Raw genomic sequence first — 7,282 nt, 5'->3', positions numbered from 1 at the left:
TGAGGGGCAAGACGCCAGGGCAGTCTGGAAACAGGGGCATTCTAGCCAGTCTGTTTCCCACAGACTTTTCTGAAGGCCCGATACATACATATTTTTGTTTCCTGTGGTCTTGCGTACTTCTGTCTACATGGAAAGCTGGTATTTACAGACTACGTGTGTGTGTTTGTTTTATCTTTGAATATCTTACAAGACCTCAAGTGTAAAGCACTCCAGTGGTTTTTAAAAATTAAACTACTTTGCATGATTGCTGTGGAGAGCCTGCAGAAACAATTCTAGAAACAGTGGGTGCAGCCGTTTATGTATAAATTATCCTGCTGACAAACCCTCTTTCATTTCTGGAGCAGCAGACGAGAGTAAGAATTCCTAGACCTAAAATGTTTTTTTTGAAAGTAGGCTTGAAAAGTCGACTTTTGTTCATTTGATACCTTGAACATGATTATGATACAAACAAAATTGTTTGCAATATTTATGACTGTGCCTTGGGAAACGGACAGGCTGAGGTTTGGATAATTACAATCTGTTGGTCAAATTTCAGCAGTGAGTGCGATTTCTCCTAATTGTGCAGAAGTGCTGTAGAGACCACTGTCCACTTGACTATGGTTTACAACTCTGGCTGTTGGGTGGAATCTAGGCTGTCCATGTGCAGCAGGGATTTCCCAGGCCTGGCGATGAGCTGTGAAAGGGCTCCTCTAGTACTTTCAATTCACGTGGTGCAAAAATACTTCAGTGTTTTGAAGTTTCTCAGTCAGACTAAGAGCTCTTGGAAGGGTTGTTTGAATAATTCTTTCTTGGAAGGCGGAGGTGTTAGTTACGGGGAAGAAACTATTAGGTCATTAAATATGGAATGTCTGATTTGAAATCAAAAGTGTAGTTTATTATATCTCAAACAAGAAGCAGTACAATTAATCAAAGTATGTGCCTAAACTTTCAATATAGTTTTGCCGTCTTAATGGTAGCTTGTTTGTGCCAGCAGCGAAGAAGCCTGGAGAGCGAGCAGCCATGAAATCTCGAAAGGCGTTTTCCATAGCTTGCTGAGAATTGAATATTTTTCCTTTCAAGAAGTGGGCCAAAGTCAGGAAGAAGTGGTAACCTAATATTTTTTCCTGTTTTATTTTGTAGAGGCCATATGGTAAAATATTGTTCAAAAATGGCTTATAAGTGGGCAGCCGCTGAGCAGAAGATGAAGACTCCCCCTTTTCCCAAATGTTGTTTAAATTGGATGCACCTCCCTGTTCCTTCTCTTCACAGGACAGATGCCTGAAATGTCACCCTAAGAGTCAATCCTTGGGCTTGACTCCTTTCAGAGTTTTTTCAAAAATTTTTAGCAGTACAATCCTTGTTTTTCAACTAATATGCTATACCTCCATCATGTAAGAAACAATTTAAGTGGTGCTGGTCTGGTTGAATGGGGCTTGTGGTGCCCAGGCCTAGGGGCCTCCAGGCTTAGATTCCAGAACTTTCCACAGGAGCCACTGAGACACCTACATGTGGCCTTGGGCCTCCCAGGAGTGCAGTTTGGGAACAGTATTCTATCTGACAGGCGTGTGCTTATGTATGTGTCCCTCCTGTGTCCCTCTGCAACACCAGGACAATCATGTCTAGATTTTCATTTTGATATACGTGGACATCAACCTCCAGGGCTGCATTCTGACTTCTGTGGCCCCTTCCTTCATAAAAAAGATTAAAAATTAAATTTACTACTGCACAGTTATATGTGAATATCTTAATATTACATATTAAGATATTTTCTTCAACCTCAAAGTCTCTTTTTTATCCTGATTTTAAAATAAATTTAAACATTAATTTCTAACAGTATGATGGGCCTACTGAGCTCCTGTGCCTAATGGGTACGTTGAAGCCAGCCGAGCCCATCATCTCAGGGATTGTCCATCCACGGGCTAGTCTCCTGGGAACAAGGAAGATAAACAGGCAGACCTCACCTTACAGCAGTGACAGCAACTATGTTACAGCGAGACAGTGTCACACTGGCAAACAGGAAGGAGGGGAGAACTTACATATGCCATTTAATTGTGTTACTTTCACAAAAGCATATTAAAAATAAAAACCTTTCCATTTTGAAATAAGTAAGGATTTGTACAAACAATTGCAAAGATAATGCAGAGATTGCCCAGATACTCTTCACCTGATTCTCCGGATGTTAATCTCTTACATAACCACAGAACGTTACCAAAACTGAGAAATTAACATGCCTGCAACCCTGCTAACTAAACCACAGACTTTATTCAGATTTTACCATTTTCCAGGGATACGTAGGACCCCACCCCAGGCCCACACTGCATCCAGCCGTTATGTCTCTGGAGCATCCTCCAATCTGTCACGGTTTTCTGGTCTTTAGTGACTGTGACACTTCTGAGGACTACTGAGCAGGTATTTTGTAGAACATCCCTCACTTTGGGTTTCTCTGGTGTTTCCTGTTAGGCTGAGATTGAGCAGTGTGGGGAAGAATGCACTAAGGGGATGTGTACAGATGGGGTACCCAACACCAGCCTGACTTGCTGCTGGTGTCAACCCTGCTTGCCTGGCAATCACACGGCGGGACCTGCGGGTCTCTTCATAATAAACACACTGCTTTTCCCGCTTCATAGCTTCATACTCTATCGATTACAAATGAGTAACTAGTTCAGCCCACACTGTAGGGAAGGAGACTTACTCTCTACCTCCTAGAGGGAGGAATATCAAGGAATTTATGGTCATAGATTAGACTACCATCACCATTAATAAATATGCCAGGAGAGATACTTTGAGGCTACGTGAAATATGCCATTGTCTCCTTAATGTCTTGTCCACTGATGTTAGCATTCACCAGTGGTGTTCCAATGCTGAGTTTCTGTTCCTGTAATCCCTCTACACTTACTGGTGGGAATTGCTTCATAAGGAACAGGTGCCCTTTCCCTCCCACTTCCTTATACATTGACTCTGTTAATTACATCACAATAGACTCCTGGGTCCTTATTCTGTTCTCATTGTTTGCCCCCCCCCCCCCCCCCCCCGTTTCCAGCTGTGGCCATTGGCAAAGTGGCCTCCCCAGCTTCTGCTTGGAACTCAAGGGCCCTTTACAGTTAATGAGTAACTAGGGCATTTTGGTTCACTTTCAGAAGGCCAGCCAGGAACGTGTGCTCCTGATATCGGTGCTTTTAAAGAAGTATTTTCTGATTATAATACCCCACACATCATTCCCAGAACTGTCTCCAACATCTCTAAGAATCTATTAAATGCTCAAAAAAAATGAGATCCTATTTCCTGTGTATGACAATGAGACCGGAAGACACAGATTCTAGTTGTCAATTGTCACTTTCTGACAGCAAAGGGGTTTATGCCAGGTAAAGAGAAAATAAAGCTAATTTATGTTATAGGATTACTTGCTGTTATAGGTTAAATCAAGTCCTTCCCCTTCTCCCCAAAATTTATACGTTGAAATCCTAATCCTCAGTAGCTCAGAATGTGACCTTATTTGGAAACAGAGTGTTTACTGAGATAATCAAATTAAAATGAGGACCTCAGAGTAGGCCCAATCAAATATGACTGGTGTCCTCATAAAACAGGGAAATTTGAACACAGGCAGGCACACAGGGAGAATGTCTCGTGAAGATGAAGGCAGAGATCAGGGCGATGAGTCTACAAGCCAAGGACACCAAAGATGGCCAGCAAACTGTCAGGAGTCAGAACAGAGCCATGCAAGATTCCTCCTACAGCCTCAGAAGGAACCAGCCCTGCCCACACCTCTAAGGAGGGGCCTCCTTCAGCCTCTGGAACCAGGAGACAGGAAATCTCTGTTGACCAAGCCACACAGTTTGTGGGATTTGTTACAGTAGCCCTAGCAAACTAACCTACTTGTGTACCTTCTTGGGATTGAATTTATAAAATATATAATTTATCGTTTCAAAGGATGAAGGAAGTCAAATGTCTTCTTGATTTAGAAACGTCTAAGACACTGTGACCATCGGTCCTACTGATGGTTACGCTCAACTCTATTGTGACTTTTACAACTTTGGCCTAATCTCTGCTCCACCCAAAGCTGATGGACATATGCTAATTTACATTTCTGAATTAAGTCTAGATTGGAATGTCACCTGAACACCCCCAGCCCAGAAGGTAGACACAAACCCGTGGTACCACATTGCCATACACTCGCATGCACAAAAGCTCTGACTGTTGAGTAGTGAGAATCTTGAGTACTCAGACCTGCACAGCTGTCTTTTTATTTATTAACAAAGTACAGGGAGTCTTAGTTTCTATAGTAAAATTATAATCTTAGTTAATTTCCCAATGTTTATAACTTTAGAACATTCTAGTAGATTTAACTTATTCTGTCTTGTCTGCACCTTGCAAGTTCCTGGAGGCTGGGGCATTTTAGTCACAAACCTACAATTATCATCTTAATTCATTTGCCAATATTTATATCTTTAGAATGTTTAATTAGATTAAACTCAGATTGCACTCCCTTCTTTCAACTCTCTAAGCCCCAGAGAAAGAAAAACAAGCACATTTTATTTTTACTAAAAATATGACGGCGGAAGGAGATACCGTGAAAACACTTGCAAATCAAGGAAGATTTCCTCCGTGTGCTATATTTACTGCCTCCCACCTCCGCCGCCCGGCTCTGACATCGCTGACGGGATCTGGGCCGTTATTTGCCTGCTTGTTTTTGTAACCTCCGGGCTTCTGGGAATATCCAAGAATCGATATGTTGAATGTTTCATGCCTCCCTCGCCCGCTTGGGCGTCATTTCACTGCCCTGAGATGGGCTCTACCTTCTGCTCGCGGTTAGAGGACTGATCCCATGACAGCGGGTCAGTCCCTGTGTGACTCCGGAGGGGCCGCCTGTCGAGACACATTAGTGCAGTTGCTTCCACGTGTGTGCCCTTGCAGACGTCCAAGTTGTTTTTCTTACTCCAGCTGAAATTAGGTACCAGGAGGTCTTTCATTCATTCTGCTAATAGTGTTAATAAAAAGAAAAGACTGAAGAGAGAGACAAGTTAAAATGGAGCACAGATCAAGAAAGAGCATATCAAGGACAGGGGCCTTGCCAGAGAGACGAGAGATTGGGACGGGCCCCTGATCGGGGACCCTGGGCACCCCAGAGTGTACCAGGCAGGAGAGGAGGGTCCTGGCTGCCAGAGATGGCACGCTTCTGTGTCACTGTCAGCCCAATTATGTCGGGGATGCGTCCATGTGCTTTTGTTATTGCTGCCTCTCCTCCCACTGTTGGCTGATTGGGGTACCGAAACCCGTCTAGGGTCACAGGGGTGACCCTCGGTGCCTGGGGTGAGGGGAGCCCAGAGGCCTCTCTTCCCTACCTGTGACGTCACCTCGTCCCGTCTGCACCACAGACCTGTGCCGGCCTCCTCTCTGCTGCCTCCACAGAGATGGCCCCAGCCTGGGAAGGACCCCGTCCCGCCGGCTCCGTGCTGGTGTCAGGATGAAGACGAGGCCCCAGTGTGAGTTCAGCCTCCACCGTGGATAAGTCACTTCTCACCTCTCGGGTTGGTTTCCTCTTTTTTAAAATGACTAGACTGATCTAGAATCTTTGTGAGTTTTTGACATTTTTTAAAAAGTCATGGAACCTGTTTTTCAAATAAAGTTTCATATAAAAACCTAATACTAAAAGCACAATAAAACAGATCAGCTCCCTCCCACGGGGTGCCTCCTGGCATGCCCTCCCTGCAACTTCCTGGCCTCAGCCATCCCACCCTGGCCACCACCTTCCCATTATACTCCAGGCCACCAGGGGAGGACTGAGAAGCACAGCGCTCAGGGACCTTAACACACAGGCTCCGGGCACCGCTGTGTGGAGGTCGCACCCACCCGGGCCCTTCCACCAGCAAGTTCAGTTGTTCTGTCGCAAAGACCCTGGAATGAAATATTTAATAACAATGACAAAGCACCATGCAGGGAATACTTTCTGAAGGTAAATCATCGACTTCTAGTTTATCTGTGTAAAGGGCTGTCCAGACACCTTCGACGACCATTAATTCTGATTTTGTTCCCCAGGTCATTGGCTTGCCCTAAGAAAGTAAATGTTTGGATTTTTCACAATCTAGCATTCTTTGGGGAAAAAATAACAAAGAGTTTCAGTAGATAAACAAGCCTGAGATGCCCCCTGTGTCTTCCCCATGACAGGGACGGGGCCTGTGTGGCCGCTGCTGGTGCTGGGCGTCTGGGGTGCTCTGAGGCCATCCTCTCTGCCCACTGGAGGCTCATCACCTGGGAATGCGTGACTTCGAGCCTGACGTGTGTCCCAATCTCATCTTCGAAGGCCAGGCATCCAGAAGTGAGGGGAGATTTTAGAAACTACAACACATGGCTCTTCTCAAGCTGAACCTGCTCACGGGCCACTAAGAATGTTCTCTCCTGCTTCTGTGATGAATGAATCTGCCTGGAGCTTGGCAGGAGGGTCCCAGGGAGAATGTGAAGGAGCAGCCAACAGAGACCACCTTGGCGGGACGTGGGATGTGTGGGACCCACACTCCGGGTACCGCTGGGGGGAGATGGCGCCTGCCTGGGCCCTTCACCGAGAAATTCAGTCATTCCGTCACAAAGCCCCTGGCACAATGAAGGGCTTGAGTCCACCTGCTCCTAGTGGCAATGGGAGCCTGGGGATCATTAAAGTTTAAATCTCTGCATAAAAGTACTTAAATTGTTTAATCATGTCACCAAGTGATGATAGGTATGGTCACCCACCATCAGTATGTTCGTAGGCTCAGCTGCCTTAGCAACGTGCCACAGCCTGGGTGGCTCACACATCAGACATTCTTTCTCATGGCTCTGGCCGGAGGTCCCAGACCCAGGCTTGGCCAGCGTCATTCCTGCTGAGGGTCCGGAGGGAAAGGCCCTGCCTTCTTGCAGGTGGCCATCTTCTCCCGCCTTGTCTCATGTCATCTCCCCACTATCCTGTCTCTGTGTCCAGAGCTCCTCTTATTACCATAAAGACACGAGTTGTAATGATCAACACCCACCCTGAGGACCTCATTTAACTCAATCCTGTCTGTACAGGCCCTGTCTCCAAATGTGCTCACACTCTGGGCTACTATGCATGAGCACTTCAACACACAAATTTTGAGAGGACACAGTTTGGCCCATAACAATCAACCAAAGTGAAAGGCTACTGACAAAGCAGAGTGGAGAGTGCCAGGGAGACACCCAAGGCCGTCCCAGGCACAGAACACTCACGTTGGGTGATGGGGCTGCCTCTGGAGTGGAGAGTCTCTGCCAGGAAGGGCATGTGTGACCTGCCACCTTTAAGTTTCTTGCACTTAAAAGC

General features: G+C 45.9%; 1 long non-coding RNA gene across 2 annotated transcripts; it reads left to right on the top strand.

The window, feature by feature from the left end:
- Positions 1–648: 648 nt before the first annotated feature.
- On the top strand, positions 649–6,660 carry LOC138378302 (uncharacterized). 2 transcript variants are annotated; one of them, XR_011231942.1, is made up of 3 exons: positions 649–1,085; positions 2,265–2,388; positions 6,142–6,660. It is a non-coding gene; the product is annotated as an uncharacterized lncRNA (long non-coding RNA). The 2 variants fall into 2 exon arrangements; XR_011231941.1 differs by lacking the exon at positions 6,142–6,660 and adding an exon at positions 3,117–3,254.
- Positions 6,661–7,282: the final 622 nt, after the last annotated feature.

The sequence above is a fragment of the Eulemur rufifrons genome, chromosome 30, assembly GCF_041146395.1.
Source record: "Eulemur rufifrons isolate Redbay chromosome 30, OSU_ERuf_1, whole genome shotgun sequence".
NCBI lineage: Eukaryota > Metazoa > Chordata > Mammalia > Primates > Lemuridae > Eulemur > Eulemur rufifrons.
The sequence above is the reverse complement of the archived record's forward strand: the minus strand, read 5'-3'. Positions and strand labels throughout refer to the sequence as shown.